This window comes from Oncorhynchus gorbuscha, unplaced genomic scaffold (assembly GCF_021184085.1).
Source record: "Oncorhynchus gorbuscha isolate QuinsamMale2020 ecotype Even-year unplaced genomic scaffold, OgorEven_v1.0 Un_scaffold_2050, whole genome shotgun sequence".
NCBI lineage: Eukaryota > Metazoa > Chordata > Actinopteri > Salmoniformes > Salmonidae > Oncorhynchus > Oncorhynchus gorbuscha.
Window position 1 is genome coordinate 1 of NW_025746655.1, and position 27,500 is coordinate 27,500.

Here is a 27,500-nt window from a genome sequence, read left to right on the forward strand (position 1 = left end):
GATACCCTACGAAAATATATTCTTTCCCATACCGGGAGTTGAACCCGGGCCACCTGGGTGAAAACCAGGAATCCTAACCGCTAGACCATATGGGAAGACACATACTTAAAATACACATCACAGACAAATCTTTAAATGTTGACATTATGCCTGTTGGATTTAAAAGCTACATCTTTTTTCTCAGAGATGTTGGGGAATGTCCAGATGAAATCTGTCTAAAATGTGTTTGAAGTGAGAACAGCCAGAAGCACTGAAAGGTATACAGTATCATTCCCAGCTTGATTTCAGTCAATTAAATAAAGTATTGAGCCAGCCAGGAGTCGAACCTAGAATCTTCTGATCCGTAGTCAGACACGTTATCCATTGCGCCACTGGCCCCACGTCTAAGCTGAAGTCAGGTCACAGCTAGACCAGTGTACACAGTCATAGCGTCTGTCAACAGCAAGGTTCCTTGGTTTTCTGTTTCAGATGCATATCTTAATTTGATCCTCCTGTTGTTGCATGAATTTTACTGCAGAGCAAGAAATGCAGCCATGAAGTGTATTCAACGTTTAAAAAGCCTTGTATAATTTGAATCTACATAACAAGTCACATTTCCTGTTGCTGAGGGAATATTGTTGTGTTGTGAGAAACTGCTGCATCTGTTGTTACACAAGTGGGTACCTAAAAAATATATTCTTTCCCATATATTGAACTTGGGTGAAAACCAGGAATCCTAACCGCTAGACCATATGGGAAGACACATACTTAAAATACACATCACAGACAAATCTTTAAATGTTGACATTATGCCTGTTGGATTCAAAACTACATCTTTTTTCTCAGAGATGTTGGGGAATGTCCAGATGAAATCCATCTATAATGTGTTTGAAGTGAGAACAGCCAGAAGCACAGAAAGGTATACAGTATCATTCCCAGCTTGATTTCAGTCAATTAAATAAAGTATTGAGCCAGCCAGGAGTCAAACCTTGAATCTTCTGATCCGTAGTCAGACACGTTATCCATTTCGCCACTGGCCCCACGTCTAAGCTGAAGTCAGGTCACAGCTAGACCAGTGTACACAGTCATAGCGTCTCTCAACAACAAGGTTCCTTGGTTTTCTGTTTCAGATGCATATCTTAATTTGATCCTCCTGTTGTTGCATGAATTTTACTGCAGAGCAAGAAATGCAGCCATGAAGTGTATTCAACGTTTAAAAAGCTTTGTATAATTTGAATCTACATAACAAGTCACATTTCCTGTTGCTGAGGGAATATTGTTGTGTTGTGAGAAACTGCTGCATCTGTTGTTACACAAGTGGATACCCTACGAAAATATATTCTTTCCCATAACGGGAGTTGAACCCGGGCCACCTGGGTGAAAACCAGGAATCCTAACCGCTAGACCATATGGGAAGACATATACATAAAATACACATCACAGACAAATCTTTAAATGTTGACATCATGCCTGTTGGATTCAAAAACTACATCTTTCTTCTCAGAGATGTTGGGGAATGTCCAGATGAAATCCGTCTAAAATGTGTTTGAAGTGAGAACAGCCAGAAGCACTGAAAGTTATACAGTATCATTCCCAGCTTGATTTCAGTCAATTAAATAAAGTATTGAGCCAGCCAGGAGTCGAACCTAGAATCTTCTGATCCGTAGTCAGACACATTATCCATTGCGCCACTGGCCCCACGTCTAAGCTGAAGTCAGGTCACAGCTAGACCAGTGTACACAGTCATAGCGTCTCTCAACAACAAGGTTCCTTGGTTTTCTGTTTCAGATGCATATCTTAATTTGATCCTCCTGTTGTTGCATGAATTTTACTGCAGAGCAAGAAATGCAGCCATGAAGTGTATTCAACGTTTAAAAAGCCTTGTATAATTTGAATCTACATAACATGTCACATTTCCTGTTGATGAGGGAATATTGTTGTGTTGTGTGAAACTGCTGCATCTGTTGTTACACAAGTGGGTACCTAAAGAAAATATATTCTTTCCCATACTGGGAGTTGAGGCCACCTGGGTGAAAACCAGGAATCCTAACTAGACCATATGGGAAGACATATACATAAAATACACATCACAGACAAATCTTTAAATGTTGACATTATGCCTGTTGGATTCAAAAACTACATCTTTCTTCTCAGAGATGTTGGGGAATGTCCAGATGAAATCCGTCTAAAATGTGTTTGAAGTGAGAACAGCCAGAAGCACTGAAAGTTATACAGTATCATTCCCAGCTTGATTTCAGTCAATTAAATAAAGTATTGAGCCAGCCAGGAGTCGAACCTAGAATCTTCTGATCCGTAGTCAGACACGTTATCCATTGCGCCACTGGCCCCATGTCTAAGCTGAAGTCAGGTCACAGCTAGACCAGTGTACACAGTCTTGGCGTCTGTCAACAACAAGGTTCCTTGGTTTTCTGTTTCAGATGCATATCTTAATTTGATCCTCCTGTTGTTGCATGAATTTTACTGCAGAGCAAGAAATGCAGCCATGAAGTTTATTCAACGTTTAAAAAGCTTTGTATAATTTGAATCTACATAACATGTCACATTTCCTGTTGCTGAGGGAATATTGTTGTGTTGTGTGAAACTGCTGCATCTGTTGTTACACAAGTGGTTACCTAACGAAAATATATTCTTTCCCATACCAGGAGTTGAACCCAGGCCACCTGGGTGAAAACCAAGGAATCCTAACCACTAGACCATATGGGAAGACACATACTTAAAATACACATCACAGACAAATCTTTAAATGTTGACATTATGCCTGTTTGATTTAAAAGCTACATCTGTTTTTTAATACAGTATCATTCCCTGCTTGATTTCAGTCAATTAAACAAAGTATTGAGCCAGCCAGGAGTCAAACCTAGAATCTTCTGATCCGTAGTCAGACACGTTATCCATTCAAATCAAATCAAATCAAATTTTATTTGTCACATACACATGGTTTGCAGATGTTAATGCGAGTGTAGCGAAATGCTTGTGCTTTAGTTCCGACAATGCAGTGATAACCAACTCAGAGAATAGTAATCTAATCTAACAATTACCAAAACTACTGTCTTATACACAGTTGAAGGGGATAAGGAACATGTACATAAGGATATATGAATGAGTGATGGTTTTCTGTTTCAGATGCATATCTTAATTTGATCCTCCTGTTGTTGCTTGAATTTTACTGCAGAGCAAGAAATGCAGCCATGAAGTGTATTCAACGTTTAAAAAGACTTATATAATTTGAATCTACATAACAAGTCACATTTCCTGTTGCTGAGGGAATATTGTTGTGTTGTGAGAAACTGCTGCATCTGTTGTTACACAAGTGGGTAACATAACGAAAATATATTCTTTCCCATACCGGGAGTTGAACCCGGGCCACCTGGGTGAAAACCAGGAATCCTAACCGCTAGACCATATGGGAAGACACATACTTAAAATACACATCACAGACAAATCTTTAAATGTTGACATTATGCCTGTTGGATTCAAAACTACATCTTTTTTCTCAGAGATGTTGGGGAATGTCCAGATGAAATCCATCTAAAATGTGTTTGAAGTGAGAACAGCCAGAAGCACTGAAAGGTATACAGTATCATTCCCAGCTTGATTTCAGTCAATTAAATAAAGTATTGAGCCAGCCAGGAGTCGAACCTAGAATCTTCTGATCCGTAGTCAGACACTTTATCCATAGCACCACTGGCCCTACATCTAAGCTTGAAGTCAGGTCACAGCTAGACCAGTGTACACAGTCATGGCGTCTGTCAACAACAAGGTTCCTTGGTTTTCTGTTTCAGATGCATATCTTAATTTGATCCTCCTGTTGTTGCATGAATTTTACTGCAGAGCAAGAAATGCAGCCATGAAGTGTATTCAACGTTTAAAAAGCTCTTGTATAATATGAATCTACATAAAGGTCACATTTCCTGTTGCTGAGGGAATATTGTTGTGTTGTGTGAAACTGCTGCATCTGTTGTTACACAAGTGGGTACCTAACGACAATATATTCTTTCCCATACCGGGAGTCGAACCCAGGCCACCTGGGTGAAAACCAGGAATCCTAACCGCTAGACCATATGGGAAAACACATACTTACTCCTTGTTTTTTGGTTTCAGATGCATGTCTTAATTTGATCCTCCTGTTGTTGCATGAATTTTACTGCAGAGCAAGAAATGCAGCCATGAAGTTTATTCAACGTTTAAAAAGCTTTGTATAATTTGAATCTACATAACATGTACATTTCCTGTTGCTGAGGGAATATTGTTGTGTTGTGAGAAACTGCTGCATCTGTTGTTACACAAGTGCGTGCCTAACGACAAGATATTCTTTCCCATCCCGGGAGTTGAACCCTGGCCACCTGGGTGAAAACCAGGAATCCTAACCGCTAGACCATATGGGAAGACAAAATACTTAAAATACACATCACAGACAAATCTTTAAATGTTGACATTATGCCTGTTTGATTTAAAAGCTACATTTTTTTTTAATACAGTATCATTCCCTGCTTGATTTCAGTCAATTAAATAAAGTATTGAGCCAGCCAGGAGTCGAACCTAGAATCTTCTGCTCCGTAGTCAGACACGTTATCCATTGCGCCACTGGCCCCACGTCTAAGCTGAAGTCAGGTCACAGCTAGAACAGTGTACACAGTCATGGCGTCTGTCAACAAAAAGGTTCCTTGGTTTTCTGTTTCAGATGCATATGTTAATTTGATCCTCCTGTTGTTGCATGAATTTTACTGCAGAGCAAGAAATGCAGCCATGAAGTGTATTCAACGTTTAAAAAGCCTTGTATAATTTTAATCTACATAACAAGTCACATTTCCTGTTGCTGAGGGAATATTGTTGTGTTGTGAGAAACTGCTGCATCTGTTGTTACACAAGTGGGTACCTAAAGAAAATATATTCTTTCCCATACCGGGAGTTGATCCCGGCCAGAGATGTTGGGGAATGTCCAGATGAAATCTGTCTAAAATGTGTTTGAAGTGAGAACAGCCAGAAGCACTGAAAGGTATACAGTATCATTCCCAGCTTGATTTCAGTCAATTAAATAAAGTATTGAGCCAGCCAGGAGTCGAACCTAGAATCTTCTGATCCGTAGTCAGACACGTTATCCATTGCGCCACTGGCCCCACGTCTAAGCTGAAGTCAGGTCACAGCTAGACCAGTGTACACAGTCATAGCGTCTCTCAACAACAAGGTTCCTTGGTTTTCTGTTTCAGATGCATATCTTAATTTGATCCTCCTGTTGTTGCATGAATTTTACTGCAGAGCAAGAAATCCAGCCATGAAGTGTATTCAACGTTTAAAAAGCTTTGTATAATTTGAATCTACATAACAAGTCACATTTCCTGTTGCTGAGGGAATATTGTTGTGTTGTGTGAAACTGCTGCATCTGTTGTTACACAAGTGGGTACCTAACGAAAATATATTCTTTCCCATACCGTGAGTTGAACCCGGGCCACCTGGGTGAAAACCAGGAATCCTAACCGCTAGACCATATGGGTAGACACATACTTAAAATACACATCACAGACAAATCTTTAAATGTTGATATTATGCCTGTTGGATTCAAAAACTACATATTTTTTCTCAGAGATGTTGGGGAATGTCCAGATGAAATCTGTCTAAAATGTGTTTGAAGTGAGAACAGCCAGAAGCACTGAAAGGTATACAGTATCATTCCCAGCTTGATTTCAGTCAATTAAATAAAGTATTGAGCCAGCCAGGAGTCGAACCTAGAATCTTCTGATCCATAGTCAGACACATTATCCATTACGCCACTGGCCCCACGTCTAAGTTGAAGTCAGGTCACAGCTAGAACAGTGTACACAGTCATGGCGTCTGTCAACAAAAAGGTTCCTTGGTTTTCTGTTTCAGATGCATATGTTAATTTGATCCTCCTGTTGTTGCATGAATTTTACTGCAGAGCAAGAAATGCAGCCATGAAGTGTATTCAACGTTTAAAAAGCCTTGTATAATTTTAATCTACATAACAAGTGACATTTCCTGTAGCTGAGGGAATATTGTTGTGTTGTGAGAAACTGCTGCATCTGTTGTTACACAAGTGGGTACCTAAAGAAAATATATTCTTTCCCATACCGGGAGTTGAACCCGGCCAGAGATGTTGGGGAATGTCCAGATGAAATCTGTCTAAAATGTGTTTGAAGTGAGAACAGCCAGAAGCACTGAAAGGTATACAGTATCATTCCCAGCTTGATTTCAGTCAATTAAATAAAGCATTGAGCCTGCCAGGAGTCGAACCTAGAATCTTCTGATCCGTAGTCAGAAACGTTATCCATTACGCCACTGGCCACACGTCTAAGCTGAAGTCAGGTCACAGCTAGAACAGTGTACACAGTCATGGCGTCTGTCAACAAAAAGGTTCCTTGGTTTTCTGTTTCAGATGCATATGTTAATTTGATCCTCCTGTTGTTGCATGAATTTTACTGCAGAGCAAGAAATGCAGCCATGAAGTGTATTCAACGTTTAAAAAGCCTTGTATAATTTTAATCTACATAACAAGTCACATTTCCTGTTGCTGAGGGAATATTGTTGTGTTGTGAGAAACTGCTGCATCTGTTGTTACACAAGTGGGTACCTAAAGAAAATATATTCTTTCCCATACCGGGAGTTGAACCTACGCCACCTGGGTGAAAACCAGGAATCCTATTCAACGTTTAAAAACCCTTGTATAATTTGAATCTACATAAAATTTAACATTTCCTGTTGCTGAGGGAATACTGTTGTGTTATGTGAAACCACTGCAATTTGATCCTCCTGTTGTTGCATGAATTTTACTGTAGAGCAAGAAATGCAGCCATGAAGTGTATTCAAAGTTTAAAAAGCCTTGTATAATTTGAATCTACATGACTTTTCCTGTTTCTCAGAGAATATTGTTGTGTTGTGAGAAACTGCTGCATCTGTTGTTACACAAGTGGGTACCTAACGAAAATATATTCTTTCCCATACCGGGAGTTGAACCCGGGGCACCTGGGTGAAAACCAGGAATACTATTCAACGTTTAAAAACCCTTGTATAATTTGAATCTACATAAAATTTAACATTTCCTGTTGCTGAGGGAATACTGTTGTGTTGTGAGAAACTGCTGCATCTTTTGTTACACAAGTGAGTACCTAAAGACAAGATATTCTTCCCCATACCGGGAGTCGAACCCTGGCCACCTGGGGGAAAACCATGAATCCTAACCACTAGACCATATGGGAAGACAGATAATTAAAATACACATCACAGACAAATCTTTAAATGTTGACATTATGCCTGTTGGATTCAAAAGCTACATTTTTTTTCTCAGAGGTGATGGGGAATGTCCAGATGAAATCCGTCTAAAATGTGGTTGAAGTGAGAACAGCCAGAAGCACTGAAAGGTATACAGTATCATTCCCAGCTTGATTTCAGTCAATTAAACAAATTATTGAGCAAGCCAGGAGTCAACCTAGAATCTTCTGATCCGTAGTCAGACACGTTATCCATAGCACCACTGGCCCTACATCTAAGCTTAAGTCAGGTCACAGCTAGACCAGTGTACACAGTCATAGTGTCTGTCAACAACAAGGTTCCTTGGTTTTCTGTTTCAGATGCATATCTTAATTTGATCCTCCTGTTGTTGCATGAATTTTACTGCAGAGCAAGAAATCCAGCCATGAAGTTTATTCAACGTTTAAAAAGCTTAGTATATACATAACATGTCACATTTCCTGTTGCTGAGAGAATATTGTTTTGTTGTGTGAAACTGCTGAATCTGTTGTTACACAAGTGGGTACCTAACGATAAGATGATCTTTCCCATACCAGGAGTTGAACCCTGGCCACCTGGGTGAAAACCAGGAATCCTAACTGCTAGACCATATGGGAAAACACATACTTACTCCTTGTTTTTCGGTTTCAGATGCATGTCTTAATTTGATCCTCATGTTGTTGCATGAATTTTACTGCAGAGAAATAAATGCAGCCATGAAGTGTATTCAACGTTTAAAAAGCTTTGTATAATTTGAATCTACATAACAAGTCACTTTTCCTGTTGCTGTGGGAATATTGTTGTGTTGTACCTAAGAAACTGCCACCTGCACCGCTAGACCATATGGGAAGACACATACTTAAAATACACATCACAGACAAATCTTTAAATGTTCTGTTGTTACACAATGTGGGTACCTAAAATGTGTTTAAGTGAGAACAGCCAAAGCACTGAAATATTATTTCCCCTTGATTTCAGTCAAATAAATAAAGTATTACCAGGAGGGAGTTGCCGGGCCACCTGGGTGAGTCGAACCTAACCGCTATCTAAAATACACATCACAGACAAATCTTTAAATGTTGACATTATGCCTGTTGGATTTAAAAGCTACATCTTTTTTAATACAGTATCATTCCCTGCTTGATTTCAGTCAAATAAACAAAGTATTGAGCCAGCCAGGAGTCGACCTAGAATCTTCTGATCCGTATTCAGACACATTATCCATTGCGCCACTGGCCCCACGTCTAAGCTGAAGTCAGGTCACAGCTAGACCAGTGTACACAGTCTTGGCGTCTGTCAACAACAAGGTTCCTTTTTTCTGTTTCAGATGCATATCTTCATTTGATCCTCCTGTTGTTGCATGAATTTTACTGCAGAGCAAGAAATGCAGCCATGAAGTGTATTCAACGTTTAAATAAACTTATATAATTTGAATCTACATAACATGTCACATTTCCTGTTGCTGAGTGAATATTGTTGTGTGAAACTGCTGCATCTGTTGTTACACAAGTGGGTACCTAACGAAAAGATATTCTTTCCCATACCTGGAGTTGAACCCAGGCCACCTGGGTGAAAACCAGGAATCCTAACTTTTAGACCATATGGGAAGACATATACTTAAAATACACATCACAGACAAATCTTTAAATGTTGACATTATGCCTGTTGGATTCAAAAACTACATCTTTCTTCTCAGAGATGTTGGGGAATGTCCAGATGAAATCCGTCTAAAATGTGTTTGAAGTGAGAACAGCCAGAAGCACTGAAAGTTATACAGTATCATTCCCAGCTTGATTTCAGTCAATTAAATAAAATATTGACCCAGCCAGGAGTCGAACCTAGAATCTTCTGATCTGTAGTCAGACACATTATGCATTGCGCCACTGGCCCCACGTCTAAGCTGAAGTCAGGTCACAGCTAGACCTCATACCGGGAATTGAAACCTGGCCACCTGGGTGAAAACCAGGAATCCTTACCGCTAGACCATATGGGAAGAAACATACTTAAAATATACATCACAGTGAAATCTTTAAATGTTGACATTATGCCTGTATACAGTATCATTCCCAGCTTGATTTCAGTCAATTAAATAAAGTATTGAGCCAGCCAGGAGTCGAACCTAGAATCTTGTGATCCGTAGTCAGACACGTTATCCATTTCGCCACTGGCACCACGTCTAAGCTGACATCAGGTCACAGCTAGACCAGTGTACACAGTCATGGCATCTGTCAATAACAAGGTTCCTTGGTTTTCTGTTTCAGATGCATATCTTAATTTGATCCTCCTGTTGTTGCATGAATTTTACTGCAGAACAAGAAATCCAGCCATGAAGTTTATTCAACTTTTAAAAAGCTTTGTATAATTTGAATATACATAACATGTCACATTTCCTGTTGCTGAGGGAATATTGTTGTGTTGTGTGAAACTGCTGCATCTGTTGTTACACAAATGAGTACCTAATGATAAGATGATCTTTCCCATACAGGGAGTTGAACACAGGCCACCTGGGTGAAAACCAGGAATCCTAAACGCTAGACCATATGGGAAGACAAAAACTTAAAATACACATCACAGACAAATCTTTAAATGTTGACATTATGCCTGTTGGATTTCAAAGCATCATCTTTTTTTCTCAGAGATGTTGGGGAATGTCCAGATGAAATCCATCTAAAATGTGTTTGAAGTGAGAACAATTAGAAGCACTGAAAGGTATACAGTATCATTCCCAGCTTGATTTCAGTCAATTAAATAAACTATTGAGGCAGCCAGGAGTCGAACCTTGATTTCAGTCAATTAAATAAAGTAATGAGCCAGCCAGGAGTCGAACCTAGAATCTTCTGATCCGTAGTCAGACACGTTATCCATTGCGCCACTGGCCCCACGCCTAAACTGAAGTCAGGTCACAGCTAGACCAGTGTACACAGTCATGGCGTCTGTCAACATCAAGGTTCCTTGGTTTTCTGTTTCAGATGCATATCTTAATTTGATCCTCCTGTTGTTGCATGAATTTTACTGCAGAGCAAGAAATGCAGCCATGAAGTGTATTCAACGTTTAAAAAGCTTTGTATAATTTGAATCTACATAATAAGTCACATTTCCTGTTGCAGAGGGAATATTGTTGTGTTGTGAGAAACTGCTGCATCTGTTGTTACACAAGTACGTACCTTACGACAAGATATTCTTTCCCATACCGGGAGTTGAACCCGGGCCACCTGGGTGAAAACCAGGTATCCTAACCACTATACCATATGGGTAGACACGTACTTAAAATACACATCACAGACAAATCTTTAAATGTTGACATTATGCCTGTTTGATTTAAAAGCTACATCTTTTTTTAATACAGTATCATTCCCTGCTTGATTTCAGTCAATTAAACAAAGTATTGAGACAGCCAGGAGTCGAACCTAGAATATTCTGATCCATAATCAGACACGTTATCCATTGCGCCAGTGGCACCACGTCTAAGCTGAAGTCAGGTCACAGCTAGACCAGTGTACACAGTCATAGCGTTTCTCAAGAACAAGGTTCCTTGGTTTTCTGTTTCAGATGCATATGTTAATTTGATCCTCCTGTTGTTGCATGAATTTTACTGCAGAGCAAGAAATGCAGCCATGAAGTGTATTCAACGTTTAAAAAACGTTATATAATATGAATTTACATAACATGTCACATTTCCTGTTGCTGAGTGAATATTGTTGTGTTGTGTGAAAGTACTGAATCTGTTGTTACACAAGTGCATACCTAATGACAAGTTATTCTTTCCCATACCGGGAGTTGAACCCGGGCCACCTGGGTGAAAACCAGGAATCCTAACCGCTAGACCATATGGGAAGACACATACTTAAAATACACATCACAGACAAATCTTTAAATGTTGACATCATGCCTGTTGGATTTAAAAGCTACATCTTTTTTCTCAGAGATGTTGGGGAATGTCCAGATGAAATCCGTGTAAAATGTGTTTGAAGTGAGAACAGCCAGAAGCACTGAAAATACAGTATCATTCACAGCTTGATTTCAGTCAATTAAACAAAATATTGAGCAAGCCAGGAGTCGAACCTAGAATCTTCTGATCTGTAGTCAGACACGTTATCCATTGTGCAACTGGCCCCACGTCTAAAATGAAGTCAGGTCACAGCTAGACCAGTGTACACAGTCATAACGTCTGTCAACAAAAAGGTTCCTTGGTTTTCTGTTTCAGATGCATATCTTAATTTGATCCTCCTGTTGTTGCATGAATTTTGGCAGAGCAAGAAATGCAGCCATGAAGTGTATTCAACGTTTAAAAAAACTTATATAATTTGAATCTACATAACATGTCACATTTCCTGTTGATGAGGGAATATTTTTGTGTTGTGTGAAACTGCTGCATCTGTTGTTACACAAGTGGGTACCTAACGAAAATATATTCTTTCCCATACCGGGAGTCGAACCCGGGCCACCTGGGTGAAAACCAGGAATCCTAACTCTTAGACCATATGGGAAGAAATATACTTAAAATACACATCACAGACAAATCTTTAAATGTTGACATTATGCCTGTTGGATTCAAAAGCTACATCTTTTTTTCTCAGAGATGTTGGGGAATGTCCAGATGAAATCCGTCTAAAATGTGTTTGAAGTGAGAACAGCCAGAAGCACTGAAAGTTATACAGTATCATTCCCAGCTTGATTTCAGTCAATTAAATAAAGTATTGACCAAGCCAGGAGTCGAACCTAGAATCTTCTGATCCGTAGTCAGACACGTTATGCATTGCGCCACTGGCCCCACGTCTAAGCTGAAGTCAGGTCACAGCTAGACCAGTGTACACAGTCTTGGCGTCTGTCAACAACAAGGTTCCTCGGTTTTCTGTTTCAGATGCATATCTTAATTTGATCCTCCTGTTGTTGCATTAATTTTACTGCAGAGCAAGAAATGCAACCATTAAGTGAATTCAACGTTTAAAAAGCCTTGTATAATTTGAATCTACATGACATGTCACATTTCCTGTTGCTGAGGGAATATTGTTTTGTGAAACTGCTGCATCTGTTGTTACACAAGTGCGTACCTAACGACAAGTTATTCTTTCTTATACCGGGAGTTGAACCTAGGCCACCTGGGTGAAAACCAGGAATCCTATTCAACGTTTAAAAAGCCTTGTATAATTTGAATCTACATAACTTGTCACATTTCCTGTTGCTGAGGGAATATTGTTGTGTTGTGAGAAACTGCTGCATCTGTTGTTACACAAGTGGGTACATTATTACGAGAAGATATTCTTTCCCATACCACCTGGGTGAAAACCAGGAATCCTATTCAACGTTTAAAAAGCATTGTATAATTTGAATCTACATAACATGTCACATTTCCTGTTGATGAGGGAATATTGTTGTGTTGTGTGAAACTGCTGCATCTGTTGTTACACAAGTGGGTACCTAACGAAAAGATATTCTTTCCCATACCGGGAGTCGAACCCAGGCCACCTGGGTGAAAAAAAGGAATCCTAACACTTAGACCATATGGGAAGACATATACTTAAAATACACATCACAAACAAATCTTTAAATGTTGACATTATGCCTGTTGGATTCAAAAACTACATCTTTCTTCTCAGAGATGTTGGGGAATGTCCAGATGAAATCCGTCTAAAATGTGTTTGAAGTGAGAACAGCCAGAAGCACTGAAAGTTATACAGTATCATTCCCAGCTTGATTTCAGTCAATTAAATAAAGTATTGAGCCAGCCAGGAGTCGAACCTAGAATCTTCTGATCCGTAGTCAGACACGTTATCCATTGATCCACTGGCCCCACGTATAAGCTGAAGTCAGGTCACAGCTAGACCAGTGTACACAGTCTTGGCGTCTGTCAACAACAAGGTTCCTCTGTTTTCTGTTTCAGATGCATATCTTAATTTGATCCTCCTGTTGTTGCATGAATTTTACTGCAGAGCAAGAAATGCAGCCATGAAGTTTATTCAACGTTTAAAAAGCTTTGTATAATTTGAATATACATAACATGTCACATTTCCTGTTGCTGAGGGAATATTGTTGTGTTGTGTGAAACTGCTGCATCTGTTGTTACACAAGTGGTTACCTAACGAAAATATATTCTTTCCCATATCAGGAGTTGAACCCAGGCCACCTGGGTGAAAACCAGGAATCCTAACCGCTAGAACATATGGGAAGACACATACTTAAAATACACATTACAGACAAATCTTTAAATGTTGACATCATGCCTGTTGGATTTAAAAGCTACATCTTTTTTTTCTCAGAGATGTTGGGGAATGTCCAGATGAAATCCGTCTAAAATGTGTTTGAAGTGAGAACAGCCAGAAGCACTGAAAGGTATACAGTATCATTCCCAGCTTGATTTCAGTAAATTAAACAAAGTATTGAGCCAGCCAGGAGTCGAACCTAGAATCTTCTGATCTGTAGTCAGACACGTTATCCATTGCGCCACTGGCCCCACGTCTAAGCTGAATTCAGGTCACAGCTAGACCAGTGTACACAGTCTTGGCGTCTGTCAACAACAAGGTTCCTCGGTTTTCTGTTTCAGATGCATATCTTAATTTGATCCTCCTGTTGTTGCATGAATTTTACTGCAGAGCAAGAAAGGCAGCCATGAAGTTTATTCAACGTTTAAAAAGCTTTGTATAATTTGAATATACATAACATGTCACATTTCATGTTGCTGAGGGAATATTGTTGTGTTGTGAGAAACTGCTGCATCTGTTGTTACACAAGTGGGTACCTAATGACAAGATATTCTTTCCCATAACGGGAGTTGAACCCGGGCCACCTGGGTGAAAACCAGGAATCCTAACCGCTAGACCATATGGGAAGACACATACTTAAAATACACATCACAGACAAATCTTTAAATGTTGACATTATGCCTGTTTGATTTAAAAGCTACATCTTTTTTTAATACAGTATCATTCCATGCTTGATTTCAGTCAATTAAACAAAGTATTGAGCCAGCCAGGAGTCGAACCTAGAATCTTCTGATCCATAGTCAGACACGTTATCCATTGCGCCACTGGCCCCACGTCTAGGCTGAAGTCAGGTCACAGCTAGACCAGTGTACACAGTCATAGCGTCTCTCAACAACAAGGTTCCTTGGTTTTCTGTTTCAGATGCATATCTTAATTTGATCCTCCTGTTGTTGCATGAATTTTACTGCAGAGCAAGAAATGCAGCCATGAAGTGTATTCAACGTTTAAAAATAATTGTATAATTCGAATCTACATGACATGTCACATTTCATGTTGCTGAGTGAATATTGTTGTGTTGTGTGAAAGTACTGCATCTGTTGTTACACAAGTGGGTAACATAACAAAAATATATTCTTTCCCATACCGGGAGTTGAACCCGGGCAACCTGGGTGAAAACCAGGAATCCTAACCGCTAGACCATATGGGAAGACACATACTTAAAATACACATCACAGACAAATCTTTAAATGTTGACATTATGCCTGTTGGATTCAAAAACTACATCTTTTTTTTCTCAGAGATGTTGGGGAATGTCCAGATGAAATCCATCTATAATGTGTTTGAAGTGAGAACAGCCAGAAGCACAGAAATGTATACAGTATCATTCCCAGCTTGATTTCAGTCAATTAAATAAAGTATTGAGCCAGCCAGGAGTCAAACCTAGAAACTTCTAATCCGTAGTCAGACACATTATCCATTGCGCCACTGGCCCCACGTCTAAGCTGAAGTCAGGTCACAGCTAGACCAGTGTACACAGTCATGGCGTCTGTCAACAACAAGGTTCCTTGGTTTTCTGTTTCAGATGCATATCTTAATTTGATCCTCCTGTTGTTGCATGAATTTTACTGCAGAGCAAGAAATGCAGCCATGAAGTGTATTCAACGTTTAAAAAACGTATATAATTTGAATCTACATAACATGTCACATTTCCTGTTGATGAGGGAATATTGTTGTGTTGTGTGAAACTGCTGCATCTGTTGTTACACAAGTGGGTACCTAACGAAAAGATATTCTTTCCCATACCGGGAGTCAAACCCAGGCCACCTGGGTGAAAACCAGGAATCCTAACCGCTAGACCATATGGGAAGACACATACTTAAAATACACATCACAGACACATCTTTAAATGTTGACATTATGCCTGTTGGATTCAAAAACTACATCTTTTTTCTCAGAGATGTTGGGGAATGTCCAGATGAAATCCATCTATAATGTGTTTGAAGTGAGAACAGCCAGAAGCACAGAAAGGTATACAATATCATTCCCAGCTTGATTTCAGTCAATTAAATAAAGTATTGAACAAGCCAGGAGTCAAACCTAGAATCTTCTGATCCGTAGTCAGACACGTTATCCATTTCACCACTGGCCACACGTCTAAGCTGAAGTCAGGTCACAGCTAGAACAGTGTACACAGTCATGGCGTATGTCAACAAAAAGGTTCCTTGGTTTTCTGTTTCAGATGCATATCTTAATTTGATCCTCCTGTTGTTGCATGAATTTTACTGCAGAGCAAGAAATGCAGCCATGAAGTGTATTCAACGTTTAAAAAGCCTTATATAATTTGAATCTGCATAACAAGTCACATTTCCTGTTGCTGAGGGAATATTGTTGTGTTGTGAGAAACTGCTGCATCTGTTGTTACACAAGTGGGTAACATAACAAAAATATATTCTTTCCCATACCGGGAGTTGAACCCAGGCCACCTGGGTGAAAACCAGGAATCCTAACCGCTAGACCATATGGGAAGACACATACTTAAAATACACATCACAGACAAATCTTTAAATGTTGACATTATGCCTGTTGGATTCAAAAACTACATCTTTTTTTCTCAGAGATGTTGGGGAATGTCCAGATGAAATCCATCTATAATGTGTTTGAAGTGAGAACAGCCAGAATCACAGAAAGGTATACAGTATCATTCCCAGCTTGATTTCAGTCAATTAAATAAAGTATTGAGCCAGCCAGGAGTCAAACCTAGAAACTTCTAATCCGTAGTCAGACACGTTATCCATTGCGCCACTGGCCCTACGTCTAAGCTGAAGTCAGGTCACAGCTAGACCAGTGTACACAGTCATGGCGTCTGTCAACAACAAGGTTCCTTGGTTTTCTGTTTCAGATGCATATCTTAATTTGATCCTCCTGTTGTTGCATGAATTTTACTGCAGAGCAAGAAATGCAGCCATGAAGTGTATTCAACGTTTAAAAAACGTATATAATTTGAATCTACATAACATGTCACATTTCCTGTTGATGAGGGAATATTGTTGTGTTGTGTGAAACTGCTGCATCTGTTGTTACACAAGTGGGTACCTAACGAAAAGATATTCTTTCCCATACCGGGAGTCAAACCCAGGCCACCTGGGTGAAAACCAGGAATCCTAACTCTTAGACCATATGGGAAGACATATACATAAAATACACATCACAGACAAATCTTTAAATGTTGACATTATGCCTGTTGGATTCAAAAACTACATCTTTCTTCTCAGAGATGTTGGGGAATGTCCAGATGAAACCCGTCTAAAATGTGTTTGAAGTGAGAACAGCCAGAAGCACAGAAAGGTATACAGTATCATTCCCAGCTTGATTTCAGTCAATTAAATAAAGTATTGAGCCAGCCAGGAGTCAAAACTAGAAACTTCTAATCCGTAGTCAGACACATTATCCATTGCGCCACTGGCCCTACGTCTAAGCTGAAGTCAGGTCACAGCTAGACCAGTGTACACAGTCATGGCGTCTGTCAACAACAAGGTTCCTTGGTTTTCTGTTTCAGATGCATATCTTAATTTGATCCTCCTGTTGTTGCATGAATTTTACTGCAGAGCAAGAAATGCAGCCATGAAGTGTATTCAACGTTTAAAAAAACGTATATAATTTGAATCTACATAACATGTCACATTTCCTGTTGATGAGGGAATATTGTTGTGTTGTGTGAAACTGCTGCATCTGTTGTTACACAAGTGGTTACCTAACGAAAATATATTCTTTCCCATATCAGGAGTTGAACCCGGGCCACCTGGGTGAAAACAAGGAATCCTAACCGCTAGACCATATGGGAAGACAGATACTTAAAATACACATCACAGACAAATCTTTAAATGTTGACATTATGCCTGTTTGATTTAAAAGCTACATCTTTTTTAATACAGTATCATTCCCTGCTTGATTTCAGTCAATTAAACAAAGTATTGAGCCAGCCAGGAGTCGAACCTAGAATCTTCTGATCCGTAGTCAGACACATTATCCATTGCGCCACTGGCCCCACGTCTAAGCTGAAGTCAGGTCACAGCTAGACCAGTGTACACAGTCATGGCGTCTGTCAACAACAAGGTTCCTTGGTTTTCTGTTTCAGATGCATATCTTAATTTGATCCTCCTGTTGTTGCATGAATTTTACTGCAGAGCAAGAAATGCAGCCATGAAGTGTATTCAACGTTTAAAAAGCCATGTATAATTTGAATCTACATAACAAGTCACATTTCCTGTTGCTGAGGGAATATTGTTGTGTTGTGAGAAACTGCTGCATCTGTTGTTACACAAGTACGTACCTAACGACAATATATTCTTTCCCATACCGGGAATTGAAACCTGGCCACCTGGGTGAAAACCAGGAATCCTTACCGCTAGACCATATGGGAAGAAACATACTTAAAATACACATCACAGTCAAATCTTTAAATGTTGACATTATGCCTGTTTGATTTAAAAGCTACATCTTTTTTTAATACAGTATCATTCCCTGCTTGATTTCAGTCAATTAAACAAAGTATTGAGCCAGCCAGGAGTCAAACCTAGAATCTTCTGATCCGTAGTCAGACACGTTATCCATTCAAATCAAATCAAATCAAATTTTATTCGTCACATACACATGGTTAGCAGATGTTAATGCGAGTGTAACGAAATGCTTGTGCTTCTAGTTCCGACAATGCAGTGATAACCAACAAGTAATCTAACTAACAATTCCAAAACTACTGTCTTATACACAGTGTAAGGGGATAAGGAACATGTACATAAGGATATATGAATGAGTGATGGTTTTCTGTTTCAGATGCATATCTAAATTTGATCCTCCTGTTGTTGCTTGAATTTTACTGCAGAGCAAGAAATGCAGCTATGAAGTGTATTCAACGTTTAAAAAGACTTATATAATTTGAATCTACATAACAAGTCACATTTCCTGTTGCTGAGGGAATATTGTTGTGTTGTGAGAAACTGCTGCATCTGTTGTTACACAAGTGGGTAACATAACAAAAATATATTCTTTCCCATACCGGGAGTTGAACCCGGGCCACCTGGGTGAAAACCAGGAATCCTAACCGCTAGACCATATGGGAAGACACATACTTAAAATACACATCACAGACAAATCTTTAAATGTTGACATTATGCCTGTTGGATTCAAAAACTACATCTTTTTTCTCAGAGATGTTGGGGAATGTCCAGATGAAATCCATCTATAATGTGTTTGAAGTGAGAACAGCCAGAAGCACAGAAAGGTATACAGTATCATTCCCAGCTTGATTTCATTCAATTAAATAAAGTATTGAGTCAGCCAGGAGTAGATCCTAGAATCTTCTGATCCCTAGTCAGACACATTATCCATTGCGCCACTGGCCCCACGTCTAAGCTTAAGTCAGGTCACAGCTAGACCAGTGTACACAGTCATGGCGTCTGTCAACAACAAGGTTCCTTGGTTTTCTGTTTCAGATGCACATCTTAATTTGATCCTCCTGTTGTTGCATGAATTTTACTGCAGAGCAAGAAATGCAGCCATGAAGTGTATTCAACGTTTAAAAAAACGTATATAATTTGAATCTACATAACATGTCACATTTCCTGTTGATGAGGGAATATTGTTGTGTTGTGTGAAACTGCTGCATCTGTTGTTACACAAGTGGGTACCTAACGAAAAGATATTCTTTCCCATACCGGGAGTCGAACCCAGGCCACCTGGGTGAAAACCAGGAATCCTAACTCTTAGACCATATGGGAAGACATATACATAAAATACACATCACAGACAAATCTTTAAATGTTGACATTATGCCTGTTGGATTCAAAAACTACATCTTTCTTCTCAGAGATGTTGGGGAATGTCCAGATGAAATCCGTCTAAAATGTGTTTGAAGTGAGAACAGCCAGAAGCACTGAAAGTTATACAGTATCATTCCCAGCTTGATTTCAGTCAATTAAATAAAGTATTGAGCCAGCCAGGAGTCAAACCTAGAATCTTCTGATCCATAGTCAGACACATTATCCATTGCGCCACTGGACCAACGTCTAAGCTGAAGTCAGGTCACAGCTAGACCAGTGTACACAGTCATAGCGTCTGTCAAAAACAAGGTTCCTCGGTTTTCTGTTTGAGATGCATATCTTAATTTGATCCTCCTGTTGTTGCATGAATTTTACTGCAGAGCAAGAAATGCAGCCATGAAGTTTATTTAACGTTTAAAAAGCTTTGTATAATTTGAATATACATGTCACATTTCCTGTTGCTGAGGGAATATTGTTGTGTTGTGTGAAACTGCTGCATTTGTTGTTACACAAGTGGGTACCTAACGAAAATATATTCTTACCCATAACAGGAGTTGAACCCGGGCCACCTGGGTGAAAACCAGGAATCCTAACCACTAGACCATATGGGAAGACAAAAACTTAAAATACACATCACAGACAAATCTTTAAATGTTGACATTATGCCTGTTGGAATTAAATGCTACATTTTTTTCTCAGAGATGTTGGGGAATGTCCAGATGAAATCCGTCTAAAATGTGTTTTGAAGTGAGAACAGCCAGAAGCACTGAAAGGTATACAGTATCATTCCCTGCTTGATTTGAGTCAATTAAACAAAGTATTGAGCCAGCCAGGAGTCGAACCTAGAATCTTCTGATCCGTAGTCAGACACTTTATCCATTGCAACACTGGCCACACATTTAAGCTGAAGTCAGGTCACAGCTAGACCAGTGTAGCGTCTGTCAATAACAAGGTTCCTTGGTTTTCTGTTTCAGATGCATATCTTAATTTGATCCTCCTGTTGTTGCATGAATTTTACTGCAGAGCAAGAAATGCAGCCATGAAGTGTATTCAACGTTTAAAAAAATTGTATAATTCAAATCTACATGACATGTCACATTTCATGTTGCTGAGGGAATATTGTTGTGTTGTGAGAAACTGCTGCATCTGTTGTTACACAAGTGGGTACCTAATGACAAGATATCCTTTCCCATACCGGGAGTTGAACCCGGGCCACCTGGGTGAAAACCAGGAATCCTAACCACTAGACCATATGGGAAGACACATACTTAAAATACACATCACAGTCAAATCTTTAAATGTTGACATTATGCCTGTTTGATTTAAAAGCTACATCTTTTTTAATACAGTATCATTCCCTGCTTGATTTCAGTCACTTAAACAAAGTATTGAGCCAGCCAGGAGTCGAACCTAGAATCTTCTGATCCGTAGTCAGGCACGTTATCCATTCAAATCAAATCAAATCAAATTGTATTTGTCACATACACATGGTTAGCAGATGTTAATGCGAGTGTAGCGAAATGCTTGTGCTTCTAGTTCCGACAATGCAGTGATAACCAACAAGTAATCTAACTAACAATTCCAAAACTACTGTCTTATACACAGTGTAAGGGGATAAGGAACATGTACATAAGGATATATGAATGAGTGATGGTACAGAGCAGCATACAGTAGATGGTATCGAGTACAGTATATACATATGAGATGAGTGTGTAGACAAAGTAAACAAAGTGGCATAGTTAAAGTGGCTAGTGATACATGTGTTACATAAGGATGCAGAGTATAGTATATACATATGCATATGAGATGAATAATGTAGGGTAAGTAACATTATATAAGGTAGCATTGTTTAAAGTGGCTAGTGATATATTTACATCATTTCCCATCAATTCCCATTATTAAAATGGCTGGAGTTGGGTCAGTGTCAATGACAGTGTCAATGACAGTGTGTTGGCAGCAGCCACTCAATGTTAGTGGTGGCTGTTTAACAGTCTGATGGCCTTGAGATAGAAGCTGTTTTTCAGTCTCTCGGTCCCAGCTTTGATGCACCTGTACTGACCTCGCCTTCTGGATGATAGCGGGGTGAACAGGCAGTGGTTCAGGTGGTTGAAACTGCTGCATCTGTTGTTACACAAGTGCGTACCTAACGACAAGATATCCTTTCCCATACCGGGAGTTGAACCCGGGCCACCTGGGTGAAAACCAGGAATCCTAACCGCTAGACCATATGGGAAGACACATACTTAAAATACACATCACAGACAAATCTTTAAATGTTGACATTATGCCTGTTGGATTCAAAAGCTACATCTTTTTTTCTCAGAGATGTTGGGGAATGTCCAGATGAAATCCGTCTAAAATGTGTTTGAAGTGAGAACAGCCAGAAGCACTGAAAGTTATACAGTATCATTCCCAGCTTGATTTCAGTCAATTAAATAAAGTATTGACCCAGCCAGGAGACGAACATAGAATATTCTGATCCGTAGTCAGACACATTATGCATTGCGCCACTGGCCCCACGTCTAAGCTGAAGTCAGGTCACAGCTAGACCAGTGTATTCTTTCTCATACCGGGAATTGAAACCTGGCCACCTGGGTGAAAACCAGGAATCCTTACCGCTAGACCATATGGGAAGAAACATACTTAAAATACACATCACAGTCAAATCTTTAAATGTTGACATTATGCCTGTTTGATTTAAAAGCTACATCTTTTTTTAATACAGTATCATTCCCTGCTTGATTTCAGTCAATTAAACAAAGTATTGAGACAGCCAGGAGTCGAATATAGAATCTTCTGATCCGTAGTCAGACACGTTATCCATTGCGCCAGTGGCACCACGTCTAAGCTGTATTCAGGTCACAGCTAGACCAGTGTACACAGTCATAGCGTTTCTCAACAACAAGGTTCCTTGGTTTTCTGTTTCAGATGCATATGTTAATTTGATCCTCCTGTTGTTGCATGAATTTTACTGCAGAGCAAGAAATGCAGCCATGAAGTGTATTCAACGTTTAAAAAGCTTTGTATAATTTGAATCTACATAACAAGTCACATTTCCTGTTGCTGAGGGAATATTGTTGTGTTGTGAGAAACTGCTGCATCTGTTGTTACACAAGTACGTACCTAACGACAATATATTATTTCTCATACCGGGAATTGAAACCTGGCCACCTGGGTGAAAACCAGGAATCCTTACCGCTAGACCATATGGGAAGAAACATACTTAAAATACACATCACAGTCAAATCTTTAAATGTTGACATTATGCCTGTTTGATTTAAAAGCTACATCTTTTTTTAATAGAGTATCATTCCCTGCTTGATTTCAGTCAATTAAACAAAGTATTGAGACAGCCAGGAGTCGAACCTAGAATCTTCTGATCCATAGTCAGACACGTTATCCATTGCGCCAGTGGCACCACGTCTAAGCTGAAGTCAGGTCACAGCTAGACCAGTGTACACAGTCATAGCGTTTCTCAACAACAAGGTTCCTTGGTTTTCTGTTTCAGATGCATATGTTAATTTGATCCTCCTGTTGTACTTGAATTTTACTGCAGAGCAAGAAATGCAGCCATGAAGTGTATTCAACGTTTAAAAAACGTTATATAATATGAATCTACATAACATGTCACATTTCCTGTGGCTGAGGGAATATTGTTGTGTTGTGAGAAACTGCTGCATCTGTTGTTACACAAGTGGGTACCTTACGAAAAGATATTCTTTCCCATAACACCTGGGTGAAAACCAGGAATCCTAACCGCTAGACCATATGGGAAGACACATACTTAAAATATACATCTCAGACAAATCTTTAAATGTTGACATCATGCCTGTTGGATTTAAAAGCTACATCTTTTTTTTCTTAGAGATGTTGGGGAATGTCCAGACGAAATACGTCTAAAATGTGTTTGAAGTGAGAACAGCCAGAAGCACTGAAAGGTATACAGTATCATTCCCTGCTTGATTTCAGTCAATTAAACAAAGTATTGAGCCAGCCAGAAGTTGAACCTAGAATCTTCTGATCCGTAGTCAGACACATTATCCATTGCGCCACTGGCCCCACGTCTAAGCTGAAGTCAGGTCACAACTAGACCAGTGTACACAGTCATAGCGTCTGTCAACAACAAGGTTCCTTGGTTTTCAGTTTCAGATGCATATCTTAATTTGATCCTCCTGTTGTTGCATTAATTTTACTGCAGAGCAAGAAATGCAACCATTAAGTGAATTCAACGTTTAAAAAGCCTTGTATAATTTGAATCTACATGACATGTCACATTTCCTGTTGCTGAGGGAATATTGTTTTGTGAAACTGCTGCATCTGTTGTTACACAAGTGCGTACCTAACGACAAGTTATTCTTTCTTATACCGGGAGTTGAACCTAGGCCACCTGGGTGAAAACCAGGAATCCTATTCAACGTTTAAAAAGCCTTGTATAATTTGAATCTACATAACTTGTCACATTTCCTGTTGCTGAGGGAATATTGTTGTGTTGTGAGAAACTGCTGCATCTGTTGTTACACAAGTGGGTACCTTACGAAAATATATTCTTTCCCATACCACCTGGGTGAAAACCAGGAATCCTAACCGCTAGACCATATGGGAAGACATATACTTAAAATACACATCACAGACAAATCTTTAAATGTTGACATCATGCCTGTTGGATTCAAAAACTACATCTTTTTTTTCTCAGAGATGTTGGGGAATGTCCAGATGAAATCTGTCTAAAATGTGTTTGAAGTGAGAACAGCCAGAAGCACTGAAAGGCATACAGTATCATTCCCAGCTTGATTTCAGTCAATTAAATAAAGTATTGAGCCAGCCAGGAGTCGAACCTAGAATCTTCTGATCCGTAGTCAGACACGTTATCCATTGCGCCACTGGCCCCACGTCTAAGCTGAAGTCAGGTCACAGCTAGAACAGTGTACACAGTCATGGCGTCTGTCAGCAAAAAGGTTCCTTGGTTTTCTGTTTCAGATGCATATGTTAATTTGATCCTCCTGTTGTTGCATGAATTTTACTGCAGAGCAAGAAATGCAGCCATGAAGTGTATTCAACGTTTAAAAAGCCTTGTATAATTTTAATCTACATAACAAGTCACATTTCCTGTTGCTGAGGGAATATTGTTGTGTTGTGAGAAACTGCTGCATCTGTTGTTACACAAGTGGGTACCTAAAGAAAATATATTCTTTCCCATACCGGGAGTTGAACCCGGCCAGAGATGTTGGGGAATGTCCAGATGAAATCTGTCTAAAATGTGTTTGAAGTGAGAACAGCCAGAAGCACTGAAAGGTATACAGTATCATTCCCAGCTTGATTTCAGTCGATTAAACAAAGTATTGAGCCAGCCAGGAGTCCAACCTAGAATCTTCTTATCCGTAGTCAGACACGTTATCCATTGCGCCACTGGCCCCACGTCTAAGGTGAAGTCAGGTCACAGCTAGACCAGTGTACACAGAATATTGTTGTGTTGTGAGAAACTGCTGCATCTGTTGATACACAAGTGGGTACCTAACGAAAAAATGTATTCTTTCCCATACCGGGAGTTGAACCCGGGCCACCTGGGTGAAAACCAGGAATCCTAACCGCTAGACCATATGGGAAGACACATAGTTAATACACACATCACAGACAAATCTTTAAATGTTGACATCATGCCTGTTGGATTTAAAAGCTAAATCTTTTTTTCTCAGAGATGTCGGGGAATGTCCAGATGAAATCCGTCTAAAATGTGTTTGAAGTGAGAACAGCCAGAAGCACTGAAAGGTTTACAGTATCATTCCCAGCTTGATTTCAGTCAATTAAATAAAGTAATGAGCCAGCCAGGAGTCGAACCTAGAATCTTCTGATCCGTAGTCAGACACGTTATCCATTGCGCCACTGGCCCCATGTCTAAGCTTAAGTCAGGTCACAGCTAGACCAGTGTACACAGTCATAGCGTCTGTCAACAACAAGGTTCCTTGGTTTTCTGTTTCAGATGCATATCTTAATTTGATCCTCCTGTTGTTGCATGAATTTTACTGCAGAGCAAGAAATGCAGCCATGAAGTGTATTCAACGTTTAAAAAGAATTGTATAATTTGAATCTACATGACATGTCACATTGCTGAGTGAATATTGTTGTGTTGTGTGAAAGAACTGCATCTGTTGTTACACAAGTGCGAACCTAATGACAAGTTATTCTTTCCCATACCGGGAGTTGAACCCGGGCCACCTGGGTGAAAACCAGGAATCCTAACCGCTAGACCATATGGGAAGACACATACTTAAAATACACATCACAGACAAATCTTTAAATGTTGACATTATGCCTGTTGGATTCAAAAACTACATCTTTTTTTCTCAGAGATGTTGGGGAATGTCCAGATGAAATCCGTCTAAAATGTGTTTAAAGTGAGAACAGCCAGAAGCACTGAAAGGTATACAGTATCATTCCCAGCTTGATTTCAGTCAATTAAATAAAGTATTGAGCCAGCCAGGAGTCAAACCTAGAATCTTCTGATCTGTAGTCAGACACGTTATCCATTTCGCCACTGGCACCACGTCTAAGCTGAAGTCAGGTCACAGCTAGACCAGTGTACACAGTCATGGCGTCTGTCAACAACAAGGTTCCTTGGTTTTCTGTTTCAGATGCATATCTTAATTTGATCCTCCTGTTGTTGCATGAATTTTACTGCAGAGCAAGAAATGCAGCCATGAAGTGTATTCAACGTTTTAAAAAATTGTATAATTCGAATCTACATGACATGTCACATTTCATGTTGCTGAGGGAATATTGTTGTGTTGTGAGAAACTGCTGCATCTGTTGTTACACAAGTGGGTACCTAATGACAAGACATCATTTCCCATACCGGGAGTTGAGCCCGGGCCACCTGGGTGAAAACCAGGAATCCTAACCGCTAGACCATATGGGAAGACAAATACTTAAAATACACATCACAGACAAATCTTTAAATGTTGACATTATGCCTGTTTGATTTAAAAGCTACATCTTTTTTTTAATACAGTATCATTCCCTGCTTGATTTCAGTCACTTAAACAAAGTATTGAGCCAGCCAGGAGTCGAACCTAGAATCTTCTGATCCGTAGTCAGACACGTTATCCATTCAAATCAAATCAAATCAAATTTTATTTGTCACATACACATGGTTAGCAGATGTTAATGCGAGTGTAGCGAAATGCTTGTGCTTCTAGTTCCGACAATGCAGTGATAACCAACAAGTAATCTAACTAACAATTCCAAAACTACTGTCTTATACACAGTGTAAGGGGATAAGGAACATGTACATAAGGATATATGAATGAGTGATGGTACAGAGCAGCATACAGTAGATGGTATCGAGTACAGTATATACATATGAGATGAGTGTGTAGACAAAGTAAACAAAGTGGCATAGTTAAAGTGGCTAGTGATACATGTGTTACATAAGGATGCAGTCGATGATGTAGAGTACAGTATATACATATGCATATGAGATGAATAATGTAGGGTAAGTAACATTATATAAGGTAGCATTGTTTAAAGTGGCTAGTGATATATTTACATCATTTCCCATCAATTCCCATTATTAAAATGGCTGGAGTTGGGTCAGTGTCAATGACAGTGTGTTGGCAGCAGCCACTCAATGTTAGTGGTGGCTGTTTAACAGTCTGATGGCCTTGAGATAAAAGCTGTTTTTCAGTCTCTCGGTCCCAGCTTTGATGCACCTGTACTGACCTCGCCTTCTGGATGATAGCGGGGTGAACAGGCAGTGGTTCGGGTGGTTGATGTCCTTGATGATCTTTATGGCCTTCCTGTAACAACGGGTGGTGTAGGTGTCCTGGAGGGCAGGTAGTTTGCCCCTGGTGATGCGTTGTGCAGTCCTCACTACCCTCTGGAGAGCCTTACGGTTGAGGGCGGAGCAGTTGCCGTACCAGGCGGTGATACAGCCCGCCAGGATGCTCTCGATTGTGCATCTGTAGAAGTTTGTGAGTGCTTTTGGTGACAAGCCGAATTTCTTCAGCCTCCTGAGGTTGAATAGGCGCTGCTGCGCCTTCTTCACGACGCTGTCAGTGTGAGTGGACCAATTCAGTTTGTCTGTGATGTGTATGCCGAGGAACTTAAAACTAGCTACCCTCTCCACTACTGTTCCATCGTTGTGGATAGGGGGGTGTTCCCTCTGCTGATTCCTGAAGTCCACAATCATCTCCTTAGTTTTGTTGATGTTGAGTGTGAGGTTATTTTCCTGACACCACACTCCGAG

At 39.7% G+C, this 27,500-nt stretch overlaps 17 non-coding genes across 17 annotated transcripts; all 17 read right to left on the reverse strand.

Annotated features, from left to right (window-relative positions):
* Positions 1 to 23: 23 nt before the first annotated feature.
* On the reverse strand, positions 24 to 95 carry trnae-uuc. Its single transcript has one exon. It is a non-coding gene; the product is annotated as a tRNA-Glu (tRNA).
* A 210-nt stretch (positions 96 to 305) lies between these two features.
* Positions 306 to 378, reverse strand: trnar-acg. Its single transcript has one exon. It is a non-coding gene; the product is annotated as a tRNA-Arg (tRNA).
* A 1,876-nt stretch (positions 379 to 2,254) lies between these two features.
* Positions 2,255 to 2,327, reverse strand: trnar-acg. The gene has a single exon. It is a non-coding gene; the product is annotated as a tRNA-Arg (tRNA).
* Positions 2,328 to 3,337: 1,010 nt separating this feature from the next.
* On the reverse strand, positions 3,338 to 3,409 carry trnae-uuc. Its single transcript has one exon. It is a non-coding gene; the product is annotated as a tRNA-Glu (tRNA).
* A 1,635-nt stretch (positions 3,410 to 5,044) lies between these two features.
* trnar-acg lies at positions 5,045 to 5,117 on the reverse strand. Its single transcript has one exon. It is a non-coding gene; the product is annotated as a tRNA-Arg (tRNA).
* Positions 5,118 to 5,702: 585 nt separating this feature from the next.
* trnah-aug lies at positions 5,703 to 5,775 on the reverse strand. Its single transcript has one exon. It is a non-coding gene; the product is annotated as a tRNA-His (tRNA).
* Positions 5,776 to 10,048: 4,273 nt separating this feature from the next.
* On the reverse strand, positions 10,049 to 10,121 carry trnar-acg. The gene has a single exon. It is a non-coding gene; the product is annotated as a tRNA-Arg (tRNA).
* Positions 10,122 to 11,004: 883 nt separating this feature from the next.
* Positions 11,005 to 11,076, reverse strand: trnae-uuc. Its single transcript has one exon. It is a non-coding gene; the product is annotated as a tRNA-Glu (tRNA).
* Positions 11,077 to 13,620: 2,544 nt separating this feature from the next.
* trnac-aca lies at positions 13,621 to 13,693 on the reverse strand. The gene has a single exon. It is a non-coding gene; the product is annotated as a tRNA-Cys (tRNA).
* A 507-nt stretch (positions 13,694 to 14,200) lies between these two features.
* trnah-aug lies at positions 14,201 to 14,273 on the reverse strand. Its single transcript has one exon. It is a non-coding gene; the product is annotated as a tRNA-His (tRNA).
* A 4,213-nt stretch (positions 14,274 to 18,486) lies between these two features.
* Positions 18,487 to 18,558, reverse strand: trnae-uuc. The gene has a single exon. It is a non-coding gene; the product is annotated as a tRNA-Glu (tRNA).
* Positions 18,559 to 20,444: 1,886 nt separating this feature from the next.
* On the reverse strand, positions 20,445 to 20,516 carry trnae-uuc. Its single transcript has one exon. It is a non-coding gene; the product is annotated as a tRNA-Glu (tRNA).
* Positions 20,517 to 21,419: 903 nt separating this feature from the next.
* trnae-uuc lies at positions 21,420 to 21,491 on the reverse strand. The gene has a single exon. It is a non-coding gene; the product is annotated as a tRNA-Glu (tRNA).
* Positions 21,492 to 24,072: 2,581 nt separating this feature from the next.
* On the reverse strand, positions 24,073 to 24,145 carry trnar-acg. Its single transcript has one exon. It is a non-coding gene; the product is annotated as a tRNA-Arg (tRNA).
* A 644-nt stretch (positions 24,146 to 24,789) lies between these two features.
* trnae-uuc lies at positions 24,790 to 24,861 on the reverse strand. Its single transcript has one exon. It is a non-coding gene; the product is annotated as a tRNA-Glu (tRNA).
* Positions 24,862 to 25,072: 211 nt separating this feature from the next.
* Positions 25,073 to 25,145, reverse strand: trnar-acg. Its single transcript has one exon. It is a non-coding gene; the product is annotated as a tRNA-Arg (tRNA).
* Positions 25,146 to 25,441: 296 nt separating this feature from the next.
* Positions 25,442 to 25,513, reverse strand: trnae-uuc. The gene has a single exon. It is a non-coding gene; the product is annotated as a tRNA-Glu (tRNA).
* Between the last annotated feature and the right edge of the window lie 1,987 nt (positions 25,514 to 27,500).